Below are 15,766 nucleotides of genomic sequence, written 5' to 3' on the forward strand. Positions count from 1 at the left end.
CCCATCCCTCGGGTCCAAGACATCATGGACAGTTTAGGTGGTAATTCCTGGTTCTCCCTCTTAGATCAGGGAAAAGCTTATCACCAGGGTTCATCTCTGAAGAAAGCAGACCACTGACAGCATTTGTGACTCCGTGGGGACTCTATGAGTGGATACGGATGCCATTCGGCCTCATGAACGCTCCTGCAGCTTTTCAGCGGTGTATGGAGGAGTGTTTGGAAGGGCTCCGGGATGACATCTGCATTCCTTATCTGGACGACACGCTTGTTTTCAGTAAAACTTTCGACAGCCATGTGAATGATGTGCGAAAAGTTTTGAGGCGCCTCAGAGAGTATGGCATTAAACTCAAACCAAGTAAGTGTGATCTCTTTAAACCCCAGGTCCGTTATTTGGGCAGAGTAGTGTCTGCAGAGGGCAGCCGAGTTGACCCAGCCGATTTTGAAGCAGTAAGAGCATTGAAAGAAATCAGACCAGGGACTGTGGGCCAGCTCAGACAAATGCTTGGGTTACTCACTTACTACAGACAGTACATCAAAGACTTTTCTAGGAGGGCCAGCTGCCTGTATGACCTCCTGAAAGCAGACTCAGAGAAATTACCTGACCACCCACGGAAAACAAAAACAAAGAAACTAAGTCATGTGGTGCCCTCAAACAAGCCAATCCTGTGGACTGACCAGCATCAACAGGCACTTGAACAGCTGATTGAGTGTTTGCTTCACCCACCAGTCTTAGGTTTCCCTGATTTCACTCAGCCATTTGTTGTACACACTGATGCGTCACACCAAGGCTTGGGAGCAGTTCTCTATCAAAAGCAAGATGGGAAGCTTAGGGTCATTGCTTATGGCTCTCGAACCTTAACAACAGCTGAGAAGAACTATCACTATCACTCAGGCAAGCTAGAATTTCTAGCTCTAAAATGGGCAATCACTGATAAGTTCCATGATTATTTGTACTATGCTCCGTCCTTCACTGTATACAGCGATAACAACCCGCTCAGCTACATTCTGTCTACTGCGAAACTGAACGCAACCACTTCCAGGTGGGTCTCAGAATTGGCTGATTTCCACTTCACAATAAAGTACAGGCCAGGCAGAGAGAACGGTGATGCAGATGCGTTGTCAAGGATGCCACTGGATGTAGAGTCACTGATGAGAGAATGTTCTGAGGAGCTTCCACCAGACACCATTGCCGCCACGATACAAGCAGTCGAGGTTCAGAAAGAGGCTGTTGTACCTTGGTCACTTTCAGCTGCAGCTATGTCAGTGTCAGCTGAAGGTGAGACAACCACTGCAACAACCAGCTCGATCCCAAAAGATAGGATAAGAGAAGCACAAGAATCTGATCCGGTCATCCGTCCTGTGCTCAATTTTAAACTGTCGGGTTTCAAACCGCCAGTTAAAGAGCAAAAGGAATTCAGTCCAAAGACAAAATGCCTATTCAGAGAATGGGACAAATTGACAATAGACAGTGATGGCATTCTGTACAGAATCACTACAGCCCGCAAGCAGTTAGTTCTACCAGAGCAGTACAAAGGTAAAGTGATGGAAGAGTTGCACAATAACATGGGACACCAAGGTACTGACCGCACTGTATCACTAGTACGTGACCGCTTCTTCTGGCCATATATGCAATCTGACATCGAGCACTATGTGACTAAAACTTGTAGCTGTGTCAAGCAGAAAAAGCCAGCCCATGAAGCAAGAGCTCCTCTGACAAACATTGTGACAACACAGCCATTTGAACTGGTATGTATAGACTTCCTTCATCTCGACAGATGCAAAGGGGGATATGAGTACATCCTCGTGATTGTTGATCATTTTACACGTTTCACTCAAGCCTACGCCACCACATCAAAGTCAGGTAAAACTGCTGCAAATCTCATCTTCAATGACTTTGCCCTGAAATTTGGGTTCCCGTCCCGCATCCACCATGACCAAGGGGGAGAATTTGAAAATCAGTTGTTCCATCAGTTAAAGAAACTCAGTGGCATGGCGGGGTCCAGAACAACACCCTACCACCCGATGGGGAATGGTCAAGTGGAACGCATGAACAGAACATTGTTGCAAATGTTAAAGACACTAACTGAGACACAAAAGTCAAATTGGAAGGAGTCTCTGAACAAACTGGTTTATGCCTATAACTGCACCCGTTGCGAAGTGACTGGCTATTCACCATTTTATCTTCTGTTTGGGAGATCACCCAGGCTTCCAGTTGATATGCTCTTTGGATTGTGCACAGAGGCAGGTTCCAGTAACCATCGAGACTACGTGGAGAACTGGAAACGAGGGATGGAAGAAGCATACGCAATTGCAAATGAAAATGCTCAGAAAGCTGCTGAAAGAAGTAAGAAGTACTATGACACTAAAGTTAGGAGTTCAGTGCTACAGCCTGGCGAGCGAGTTCTGATTAAAAACCTGACACCAAGAGGAGGACCAGGCAAACTCCGTAACTATTGGGAAGATACAATTCACACAGTAGTGAGACAAATGGGTTCAGACCTGCCGATTTATGAATTGAGACCAGAAAAGGGTAGGGGACGCTCCAGGGTCCTGCACAGAAACCTGCTCATGTCCTGTGACCACTTACCTTTTGAGACACAACCAGAAGTGACCAAAGATGACAAAAGTCTGAAAAAAAGGAGACATCAGCCTGCATCACATCCTCTAGATTCTGATGACAGCGGGGATGAATATGACCTTCATCATGAGCCGCTACAGGTTCCCACATCTCCTACAGTACCTGAGGAGAGGAATGCTGAACCAGCGAGAGAGTGGGAACACAGGCCCCCACCAGTGAAACAGACAGTTGCGGTGCCAGTCCCTGATACGCTACCAGCACAGCCTCTTGTTGAAAAGCGGCTGGAGGAGACAACAACAGTTCAAGACCTGCCTGCTGAGGAGATGAACTTGCCTGCTGAAAATTTGCCTGATGATCGTCCACCAAGTGCCTTTCCTTCCTTAACTGATGCTGCTGAACCTGAGGAACCAGCCTACCAGCTGCCACAAAGAGAGAGACAGCCTCCAAGACGTATCACCTATGATCAGCTCGGTATCCCTTCCTGCTACAGTATCCAGCCACAGTTGTTCCCTGTCTACTCTGCACCAGGACTGGTTCCATGGCTGCCATCACTACAGCAATGTTACTTTCAGCCACCTTACATGTATGGGCTTCAGCAAACATGAGGCTACAGAGTTGACATGTTTGACCATGGACTACTGACTGATTTCACAGACTGTCACGAGACAATTTGCAGACTATGCATTTAGATCATTAAAATTGATGGACTGTTGATCAATAGTATGAGAAAGGACTGTTTATGTTATACAGCTTGGTCAACAGATATGGACTGTGAATAACTTGTTACTTATATTTGAACTGTGACCCTTGACCTCTGCTCAAGTACTACCTTACAGAAGAGGATTTTCTAAGTCCAGTGCATACAGACTGTTGAAGAAGACAATGTTGGTAATGTTGGGACAACATTTATTTTGTCGGGGAGAGTGTGACAGGTTAAAGGAAATACTAATAGCCTGTTATACATTAAAAAGTATTAGTAAATTCATAGTATGTGAGGATCTTAAAACATTTAAGGTTAAGAAGATCATGCATTCAGTATTAGTTGATAGATTGATAACATTTATATAATTCTGTTAAAATCCGTCAAGCATACAAAGGGTACGAATTGTGAGAGGAATGTGTAAACGTTATGTTGATTACTTTATGTTGTCGTGGATAAAAGTGTTAATCTGTGATCTACTAAATGCTCTTAATCTATGAGCCTGAGATCGATTGCTCTGGTCTCCACTCAAGTTCACGGAGAATTCGCGGTCTTTTTTCTCATTGCACTAAACGTTCCATGAGTAAACATTCCGTATCACGCTCTCGTGATTCTTTCTACCCTTTTTCAGGTACGTTATTGATGATTAAAAAGAGTAATTTAAATGTAATAACTTGCTAACATGTCAAGAGTGTTTAAGGTTTGTTTTAGTAACATATTGAGGAAGTTAGTTAAGTTTGCAGAGTAATATGAGCCGTGCTCGGTTGCAGCTAGCTACGCACTGCTAGGTACTGCTACGTAGCTGCCATTTTATGTCGATTGTGAATGAACCTGTGCATTGTTAATAAGATATTTTGCGGTGATATTTGTGTAATGGTTTTTCAAACACTTTATTGCCTGTTGATAAATTGTGTTTTGGTTTACTGAGTTAAAGCTTTGCTTGACAGTTATATTGAAAATAGTATTTGTTTCAGTGATGTACAGTGTATACTGTTATGATTTGAATAAGCCTTGTACCCTACAAAACTCTATTTCCTGTAGATCTGTTATTCTGTAAAATGTGTTACTTTTGTAAAATGATTGCACTAAACGTTCCATGAGTAAACATTCCGTATCACGCTCTCGTGATTCTTTCTACCCTTTTTCAGGGGTGTAACACTGTCTAGTTTAAATTCTTTCTTCTCAGGGATCTTTGATTTATGATGGGAATATAATTGACTAGCGGCATCCGTCCTTGCAGACGGTAAATCATTGGAAATTATTATTTTGATTTAATGCAATTCCTCCCTCCTGCAAATATATATATTTTTTATCCGTTCAGCTTTTTGGTAACTGGATATATATACCAATATTCTCGACTCCGGAGCATTTAAAGCTCCAATATGTAACTTTTATGGCAAACTGACCAAATGCACATAGAAAAGTGAGTTATAGATCTGTAATTTTAATTGAACGTGAGTCTAAGAAGTAAGTGGTAAATATCTTCTATGCGCCTTATTTCTACGCGTCCCTTTCCTGAGTTTCGTTTTTGAGTCTTTTACTTTCGGTTTTGTACACCAGCTTCAAACAACTGAAAATACATATTTCACAGCATTTAGATGGTACAATGATTCTCTTGTGCTTGTTTTGTCACATAAACTGAAATTGGGCAAACTATTTTAATTTTAGCAACCAGGAAATGGCAGAGTGATTTCAGCATATTGCACCTTTAAAATCCTTGAGTCTATTGACACACACCTGCCTCATTCTAAGTAACATAATAAAAAATCCCCATCAAAATCCACCATTTTAAAATAGAGATAGCTTTTCAGTCACACGTAGGCAGACCAGAAGGCGGAGCATCTTGAACTTCGCTCAAATGTCCACATACACAAGGAATATGATTTTTTCCTATGACAACACATGCATACAGTATATATATTTTTTAACTAGGCAAATAGTTAAGAACAAATTCTTATTTACAATGACAGCCTACCTGGGAACAGTGGGTTAACTGCCTTTTTCAGGAGTAGAACAACAGCTGTTTACCTTCTCAGCTCATGGATTTGATCCAGCAACCTTTTGGTTACTGGCCCACCGCTCTAACCACTAGGCTACCTCCCACCCCATTAGGTGCAGTCTACACTGTCTTTGACTAATATATCACATTCAAATCTTCAAATTGCAAATGATCTTAACATTTCGGTCAGTTGATATACTTTTCTTTCAAACTTTTACTCAGTAAGTAGCCTAAGCACATTTAAAGCAAAGGGCAAAGAAGCCAAAACAGCTATTCAAGGAAGTAGATCATTAAGACTATTATAGGGACTTCTAAAAATGGCGTTGTTGACTTTCACATTACACTTGATTCTCAAGCCTATTCAGTAACACTATTAAAACCATGACCATCTATACCTTGCATGACCAAAAGTATGTGGACACCCATTCGTCGAACATCTCATTCCAAAATCATGGAGTTGGTCTCCCCTTTGCTGCTATTTATTTAAAAAATGTAACCTTTATTTAACTAGGCAAGTCAGTTAAGAACAAATTGTTATTTACAATGACGGCCTAGGAACAGTGGGTTAACTGCCTTGTTTAGGGGCAGAAAGACAGATTTTTACCTTGTCAGCTCGGGAATTCGATCTAGCAACCTTTCAGTTACTGGCTATAACAGCCTCCACTCTTCTGGGAAGACTTTCCACTAGATGTTAAAATATTGCAACGGGGACTTGCTTCCATTCAGCCACAAGAGCATTCGTGAGGTCGGGCACTGATGTTGGGCGATTAGGCCTGGCTCGCATTCGGCGTTCCAATTCATCCCAAAGGTGTTCGACAGGATTGAGGTCATTGCTCTGTGCAGGCCAGTCAAGTTTTCCACACCAATCTCAACAAACCATTTCTGTATGGAACTCGCTTTGTGCACGGGGGCATTGTCATGCTGAAACAGGAAAGGGCCTTCCCCAAACTGTTGCCACAATGTTGGAAGCACAGAATCGTCTAGAATGTCATTGTATGCTGAAGCGTTAAGATTTCCCTTCACTGGAACTAAGGAGCCTAGCCCAAACCACGGAAAACAGCCACAGACCATTATTCCTCCTCCACAAAACTTTGCAGTTGGCACTATGCATTCGGGCAAGTAGCGTGATCCTGGCATCTGCCAAACCCAGATTCATCTGTCAGACTGCCAGATGGTGAAGTGTGATTCAGAGTCCAATTGTGGCGAGCTTTACACCCCTCCAGACGACGCTTGGCATTGCGCATGGTGATCTTAGGCTTGTGTGCAGCTGATTCATGAAGCTCCCAACAAACAGTTATTGTGCTGACGTTGCTTCCAGAGGCAGTTTGGAACTAGGTAGTGAGTTTTGCAACTGAGGACAGATGATTTTTACGCGCTATGTGCTTCAGGACTCGCCGGTTCCATTCTGTGAGCTTGTGTGGCCTACCACTTCACGTCTGAGCCGTTGTTGCTCCTAGACGTTTCCACTTCACAATAACAGCACTTAAAGTTGACTGGGGAAGCTCTATCATGGCAGAAATTTGACGAACTGACTTGTTAGAAAAATGGCATCCTATGACCGTGCCACATTTAAAGTTACTGAGCTCTTCAATAAGGCCACTCTACTGCCAATGTTTGGTTATGTAGATTGCATGGCTGTGTGCTCGATTTTATACACCTGTCAGCAACGGTGTGGCTGAAATAGCCGAATCCACAAATTTTAAGGGGTGTCCACATACTTTTGTATATATAGTGTATGTCCTCTGGATCTGCCCCTCTTGGTCTTTACTCTGTAAAATAGACATTCTCTCCGGTTAGGTTTCATCTTTTTGTGCTCTTTGGCTAGATATATCTTTGTTCTCTTCATCACTGTTGTCAGCTGTGTATAATAGTATATTCGACTTTCCCATTGAGGATATAAGCTTGATGGACGTCAGGGTCCCTTGAAAAAGGAAGTCTGCCGTCACAGCCACTTCGGCTTTGATTGCAAACCAGAAAGGCTGTTCCCATTGACCGACCAAGGGCAAGTGCATGTGAAAACTTTAGATCCACATGGGTTTACCATAAGGTTTCATAGTGTTTTCATAAGGATCCATTTTCACTCATGTGCAGAGTGATGCAGTTTTACTATGTCATCTTGAACACTTTCATAATATGTTCAAGATAAACCTGGCATGTTATTGGAAATGGTGGCTGTTTGACTACCTTTGCAAATGTTTATTGCTTTATGGAAATAGACTGTCATCGGTTGTAAAACATAGATAGCCTCTCTCCCTAGGGCAGTGGTCACCAACCTGTCAATCGCGATCCAAGGCTTTCCTCGTTGATCACCAAACGTTTATGTGAAAAGCTCAACGATAAAGCCTTGCATTCCTATTTTTTTTTATTTGTTTCACAATGCATGCGGTAGGTGCACTTGATTCAGCTGCCTCACGTTCCGTGTAGTCGAAGTGTTCCCATTTTGAACCATTTCATGTGTCTGAAGGTACAAACTCTGTCTATTTGGGCCCGGAGACCACATTAAGTTCACCTATGGGCCTACCGCTGGCAAATCAGATAGCTCAGATCACTGTGTCTGAAGTAACCAAGGGGCCAGGGTCCTAAAACTCCTACAGTTTTGCTTCAGTACTGCCGTTTAACTGACGTCCGGCCCAGAAAGACAATTTCCATAGAGGGCCACATAGAGAAGTCAATTTTGAAAATTCAGAATAAGACACTTTAGTCATCACCTTTTTGCACCAAACATCCCCTGAAATATTCAAATAATTGTTGCTGAGTCCAAACTTTTTTCCATCACTCACAGCTGAAGATAATAATATTTTATATTCATCCTATGTCTGCCATGTTTTTGGAGCAGGCGATGATGTCGTCGCTGCTCTCACTGCTCCCTGTGCGCATAATGTTGCTAGTGTGCATGTGATGCGGATAAACACTGAGTGTACAAAACATTAAGAACACTTTCCTAATATTGAGTTGCACCCCCACTCCATTATGTTTTAATATTTTGTACATCAATGTAGATGGTACTTGAATCGGCGTGTGCGAATGTTAGTAGATTACCTTGAAAATAACAGTTGGACATCTTGGACACAGTCTCCAGTTCTTATTATACCTCAGTGGCAGTAGCCTGTGCTGATTCCCCAACAACCAGATGTTCCAGTTTTCAGGGTAAATGGAAAGAGAGCCTGTGCCATGACTTCCGCTTTTGATGTTAGCAAGCCGACGCCCTATCTTAACTCCTCCTCCACATTTACTGGATTGGTTGAACCGTGAAGAAGGGAACCTCCAATACAGTTTTTTTTTTTCTGGTCAAGACCAGAATGTGGGGGATCTAGTGTAAGGCGTTTCTTTTACTTTTTAAGTACAGTGCATTCGGAAAGTATTCAGACCCCTTGACTTTTTCCAGATTTTGTTATGTTACAGCCTTATTCTAAAATGGATTAAAATAATTTTTTCCCTCATCAATCTACAAACAACACCCCATGATGACAAAGTGAAAACAGGTTTCTAGAAATGTTGCTAATGTATATTTAAATAAAAACAGAAATACCTTATTTACATAAGTATTCAGACCATTTGCTATGAGACTCGAAATTGATCTCAGGTACATCCTGTTTCCATTTATCATCCTTGAGATATTTCTACAACTAGATTAGAGTCCACCTGTGGTAAATTCCATTGATTGGACATGATTTGGAAAGGCACACACCTGCCTATATAAGGTCCCACAGTTGACAGTGCATGTCAGAGCAAAAACCAAGACATGAGGTTGAAGGAATTGCCCGTAGAGCTCCGAGACAAGATTGTGTCGAGGCACAGATCTGGGGAAGGGTACCTAAAAATGGCTGCAGCATTGAAGGTCCCCAAGAACACAGTAGCCTCCATCATTCTTAAATGGAAGAAGTTGGAACCACCAAGACTCTTCCTAGAGCTGGCCGCCCAGCCAAACTGAGCAATCGGGGGAGAAGGGCCTTGGTCAGGGAGGTGACCAAGAACCCGATGGTCATTCTGACAGAGCTCCAGAGTTCCTCTGTGGAGATGGGAGAAACTTCCAGAAGGACAACCATCTCTGCAGTACTCCACCAATCAGGCCTTTATGGTCGAGTGGCCAGATGGAAGGCTCTCTTCAGTAAAAGGCACATGAAGGCCCACTTGGAGTTTGCCAAAACGACCTAAAGACTCTCAGACCATGAAAAAACAAGATTCTCTGGTCTGATGAAACCAAGATTGCACTCTTTGGCCTGAATGCCAAGTGTCACTTCTTGAGGAAACCTGGCACCATCCCTACGGTGGAGCATGGTGGTGGCAGCATCATGCTGTGGGGATGTTTTTCAGCGGCAGGGACTGGGAAACTAGTCAGGATCGGGGGGAAGATTAACGGAGCCAAGTTGAGAGAGATTCTTGATGAAAACCTGCTCCAGGGTGCTCTGGACCTCAGACTTGGGCGAAGGTTCACCTTCCAACAGGACAACAACCTTAAGCACATAGCCAAGACAATGCAGGAGTGGCTTCAGGACAAATATCTGAATGTCCTTGAGTGGCCCAGCTAGATCTCGGACTTGAACCTGATCTAACATGTCTGGAAAGACCTGTGCAGAAATAGCTGTGCAGTGACGCTCCCCATCCAACCTGACAGAGCTTGAGAGGATCTGCAGAGAAGAAATGGTAGAAACTCCCCAAATACAGGTGTGCCAAGCTTGTAGCGTCATACCCAAAAAGACTCAAGGCTGTAATCGCTGCCAAAGGTGCATCAACAAAGTTCTGAGTAAAGGGTCTGAATACTGAGGTAAATGTGATATTTTTGTTTTTTTGTTTTTAATACATTTTCAGAAATATCTAAACTGTTTTTGCTTTGTCATTATGGGGTGTTGTGTGTAGATTGATGAGGGAAAAAACTATTTAAGTCTGTAATGTAAAAACATTTTGAAAAAGCCAAGGGATCTGAATACTTTCCGAATGCACTGTATCTGTATTATTTGATACTTGTTTGTTTTGCTTTTTCATGCGGTTTGAGATTATTATTCTAATGAAAAGTACCATAGAAATTGAATAAATTATTATTATTATTATTAATATTTTATTATTAGACTTCAGTGCAGCTTTTGATGTCATCATTCGTAACTGCTGGATAGTTTTAATTGTTATGGATTTGCATCTTCTGCCTTATTGTGGATTGATGGATTGATTCATGCAAATTCAGTCGAGTGTGGTATACTGCAGGGCAGCCGGCTAGGGACATTATTGTTTTCTGTTTTTACAAATGATCTTCCACTGATCTTGAAAAAAGCCTGTGTGTCTATGTATGATTACGACTCAACAGTATACACTTTGGCTGCAACAGTAAAATAAATAACTGAGACACTTAACATAGAGCTCCAGTCAGTTTTAGAAATGAGTAACTAGCAAAAGGCTGGTTCTAAATTTCAAATAAACTAAAAGGATAATTTTTGGGACAAATCACTCGCTCAACGCTAAATCTTGTTTAGATCTATTATTGAATAATGTGGCTTTTGATCAAGTTGAGGAGACTTAATTTCTGGGTGTAACTCTAATTACCAAATTGTAATGGTCCAAACATATAGACTCAATAGTTTCTAAAATGGGATGAGATCTGTCCATTGCTCTGCCTCTTTGACATCTCAGTCAACCAGACAGGTCCTAAAGGCCCTAGATTTGTCGCACCTGGAATACTTACCAGCTGTGTGTTCATTTTTTTTAACATTCACATTTGAATCATTTAGCAGATACTCCTATCCAGAGCGACTTACAGTAGTGATTGCATACATTTTCATACTGAATTTGTCCCAATACTTTTAATCCCCTAAAATGGGAGGACTATGTACAGAATGTGCTGTAATTTCTAAACATTCACCCGATGTGGATGAAAATACCCTCAACTTAAAGCTGACAGTCTACACTTTAACTTCATAGTCATTGTTTGATTTCAAAAGAAAACTTTTGGGGAAAATATGCTTCACTGTCCCAATAATTACGGTGGACACTGTAATTCACCCCTATATGTTCTTACTCAACCTAGCTGAACCTTTCGGTTGAACCTTTTGGGGGTCATAAAATACTTGTGTTTTAGATTAAACCTTTAAAAGCATCCCTCGGAGTAAATTCAGTGCAAGAATTTAATAATTCACAGACCGAAAATCATATAAATTAATTTCCTGAATTTGCTGGTGTAAATTTAGTAGACCCAGACTCTGTATTATACTGTTTACTTACAGGAGCAGATCGTCTCTATGGCAACATAGAAGATTTGACTGGGTATCGTCCCTGGGGATGAAGTACTGTTGGCTTTACATCTCCCCTACAGCCTGTTTGGTGAGTGATTCTCTGCTTTTCCTAAATCTTTCTTCAATGAAAATATCTGTGGTGTAAAATACTTAAGTAAAAAATACTTTAAAGTGCTACTTAATTGGGCTATCTGTACCAATTTACCCGACCTAGAATACCTCACAATCAAATGCCAACCGTATTACCTCCCAAGATAATTATTTTCGGTTATAGTCACAGCCGTGTATTTACCCCTCAAGCCGATACCACGACAGCCCTCAAAGAACTGCACTGGATTTTATGCAAACTGGAAACCACATATCCAGAGGCCACATTTATTGTAGCTGGGGATTTTAACAAAGCAAATTTTAGGAAAACGCTACCGAAGTGATACCAACACATTGACTGTAGTACTCGCTCTGGAAAAACTTTGAACCACTACTTCTCAACTTTTTCGAAATGCCTACAAATGCCCACCCTTCAGCAAATCTAATCACGACTCCATTTTGCTACTCCCTTCCTAAAGGCAGAAACTCAAACAGGAAGTACCCATTATAAGGTCTACTAAACGTTGGTCTGACCAATCAGAATTCATTCTTCAAGATTGTTTTGATCACTCGGACTGCGATATGTTCCGGATAGCCTCTGAGAATAACATTGACGAAGACACAGATACGGTGACTGAGTTCATCAGGAAGTGTTTCGGAGATGTTATACCCACTGTGACTATTAAAACTTACCCAAACCAGAAACCGTGGATAGATGGCAGCATTCGCACAAAACTGAAAGTGCGAACCACCACATTTTACCATGACATGGTGACAAGGAATATGGATGACTACAAAGAGTGTAGTTATTCCCTCCGTAAGGCAATCAAACAGGCAAAATGTCAGTGCAAAGACAAAGTGGAGTCGCAATTCAACAGCTCAGACACAAGACGTATGTTTTTTACATTTTATTTATTTAACTAGGCAAGTCAGTTAAGAACAAATTCTTATTTACAATGACAGTCTACACCGGCCAAATACTGGGCCAATTGAGCACTGCCCTATTGGACTCCCAATCATGGCCAGTTGAATACAGCCTGGATTCAAACCAGGGTGTCTGTAGTGACGCCTCACGCACTGAGATGCAGTGCCTTAGACCACTGCGCCACTCGGGAGCCCCATGTGTCAGGGTCTACAGATAATCACAGACTACAAAGGGAAAACCAGTCACGTCACGGACACCGACATCTTGCTTCCAAACAAGCTAAACACCTTCTTCGCCCGCTTTGAGGATAATACAGTGAGGATAACACAGTGCCACCGACGCGGCCCGCTACCAAGGACTGTGGGCTCTCCTTATCCGTGGCCGACGTGAGTAAGACATTTAAACATGTTAACCCTCGCAGGGCTGCTGGCCCAGATGACATCCCTAGCCGCGTCCTCAGAGCATGCGCAGACCAGCTGGCTGGAGTATTTACAGACATATTCAATCTCTCCCTATCTCAGTCTGCTGTCACTACTTGCTTCAAGATGTCCACCATTGTTCCTGTACCCAAGAAAGCAAAGCTAACTGAACTAAATGACTATAACACTGTAGCACTCACTTCTGTCATCATTAAGTGCTTTGAGAGGCTAGTTAAGGATCATATCACCTCTACCTTACCTGACACCCTAGACCCACTTCAATTTGCTTACCACCCCAATAGACCCACAGACGATGCAATCACCATCGCACTGCACACTGCCCTATCCCATCTGGACAAGAGGAATACCTATGTTAGAATGACTATAGCTCAGCATTCAACACCATAGTACCCTCCAAGCTCATCATCAAGCTCATCATTAAGCTCGGGCCCTGGGTCTGACTTCCTGACGGGCCATCCCCAGGTGGTGAAGGTAGGAAACAACACCTCCAATTCGCTGATCCTCAACACAGGGGTCCCACAAGGATGCGTGCTCAGCCCCCTCCTGTACTCCCTGTTCACCCATGACTGCGTAGCCACGCACCCCTTCAACTCAATCATCAAGTTTGCAGACGACACAACAGTACTAGACCTGATTACCAACAATTATGCAACAGCCTACAGGGAGGAGGTGAGGGCCTTGGGAGAGTGGTGGCAGGAAAATAACCTCTCACTCAATATCAACAAAACAAAGGAGCTGATCGTGGACTTCAGGAAACAGCAGAGGGAGCACGCCCCTATCCACATCGACAGGACCGCAGCGGAGAAGGTGGAAAGCTTCAAGTTCCTCTGCGTACACATCACTGATGATCTGAATTGGTCCACCCACACAGACAGTGTGGTGAAGAAGGCGCAACAGTGCCTCTTCAAACTCAGGAGGCTGAAGAAATTTGGCTTGGCCACCCAAACCCTCACAAACTTTTACATATGCACAATTGAGAGCATCCTGTCGGGCTGTAACACTGCCTGGTACGAAAACTGCACCGCCCGCAACCACAGGAATCTCCAGAGGATGGTGCGGTCTACCCAATGCATCACCGGAGACACACAACTGTCCTCCACTGTCCTCCACGACACCTACAGGAAGGCCAAAAAGATCATCAAGGATGTCAACCATCCGAGCCAAGGCCTGTTCACTCCGCTATCATCCAGAAGGCGAGGTCAGTACATGTGCATCAAAGCTGGGACCCAGAGACTAAAAACTGCTTCTATCTCAAGGCCATTAGAGTGTTAAATAGCCATCACTAGCTGGCTTCCACCCGGTTACGCAACCCTGCACCTTAGAGGCTGCTGCCCTATATAGTACATAGACTTGGACTCACTGGTGACTTTGATAATGGAAGACTAGTTATTTTAATAATGTTTACATACTGCTTTACTCATCTCATATCTATATACTGTATTCTATTCAACTGTATTTTAGTCAATGCCACTCTGACATTGCTCTATCTAATATTTATATATTTCTTAATTCCATTCTTTTACTTTTAGATTTGTTTGAATTGTGAATTGTTAGATACTACTGCACTGTTGGAGCAAGGAACATAAGCATCTCGCTACACTCACAATAACATCTGCTAAATATGTGTATGTGACCAATAACATTTGAATTGATTTGTACTTTACTATACTATTTAAATTTTGGACAACTTTTACTTTTAATTCACTACATTCCTAAAGAAAATAATGTACTTTTTACTCCATACATTTTCAATGCTTAGCGGGACATTAAAATGGTCCAATTCACACACTTTTCAAGAGAATATCCCTAGTCATCCCTACTGCCTCTGATTTGGTGGACTCACTAAACACAAATGCTTTGCTTGCAAATGATGTGGAGCGTGCCCCTGGCTATCCGTAAATCAATAAAAAACAAGAAAATGGGTCTGTCTGGTTTGCTTAATATAAGGAATTTGAAAGGATTTATACTTTAACTTTTATTTTTGATACTTAAGTATATTTTATCAATTACATTTACTTTTGATACTTAAATATATTTAAAACCAAATACTTTTAGACTTTTACTCAAGTAGTATGTTACTGGGTGACTTTCACTTTTACTTGGGTCATTTACTATTAAGATATCTTTACTTATACTCAAGTACGACAATTAGGTACTTTTTCCAACACAGGAAAATATACATAAAAAACATCAACCGTAATATTATTACGTTTTTAATATGAATGATATCTCATGCAATATGCCTGCAAAAAAACTCTGACTACTATTTATGATGACATGGTATGCCTATAACCATAATATTTTGTTATTAATATTGAATGATATTATCTCATGCATCATGCCTACAAAAACAATAACAATCCTCAACAATTTATGATATAATGACATGCCTATGTTATTGTGTGTTTCTCTTCAGGGTGGGTACCTTGGTACAGTACAAGCCCCTAAAGTTAAACAAAATATGTGTACCCTGACTGGGTGTATGACTGGTACCTCTGTGGATTATCTGGAAGGTTTATCGGTTCAAATTAACAGTCTGGCAGGTAAGACTACTGTTGTTGATTGTGCCAAAGGCCCATAAAAAGCTTTCCATTTCTCTGCCCCATCCGCTTGTTACAAGCTTCAAAAGGATCCTGAAATTACAGGAGTTCATCGCTTTAAATACGTTTAAAGCTAGGTTAAACCCTATGATGGAAAATGAAGTGGGGGCTGTAAATGTTTTGATCCCTAGTTACCATCTTGCTTTGATCCCCAAACCATCTTGCTGTTCAATATGTAAATTGTAGTGCTTTGTGTTTTGTTGTAGATGTGTCTGCA

General features: G+C 42.0%; 1 protein-coding gene across 2 annotated transcripts in view; it reads left to right on the forward strand.

The window, feature by feature from the left end:
- Positions 1 to 141: 141 nt before the first annotated feature.
- Positions 142 to 15,766, forward strand: part of slc6a11a (solute carrier family 6 member 11a) — a 74,626-nt gene continuing 59,001 nt past the window's right edge. The window contains exons 1-2 of one of the 2 annotated variants that reach the window (XR_008757888.1): positions 142 to 3,908; positions 11,489 to 11,581. The gene's annotated coding sequence lies outside the window, so the exon portion shown is untranslated. Of the gene's footprint in view, positions 3,909 to 11,488; positions 11,586 to 15,766 lie in introns of those variants that run through there. The other variant, XM_055912389.1, reaches the window with a different exon arrangement.

Source organism: Salvelinus fontinalis, chromosome 3 (assembly GCF_029448725.1).
Source record: "Salvelinus fontinalis isolate EN_2023a chromosome 3, ASM2944872v1, whole genome shotgun sequence".
In the NCBI taxonomy this organism is placed as follows: Eukaryota; Metazoa; Chordata; class Actinopteri; order Salmoniformes; family Salmonidae; genus Salvelinus; species Salvelinus fontinalis.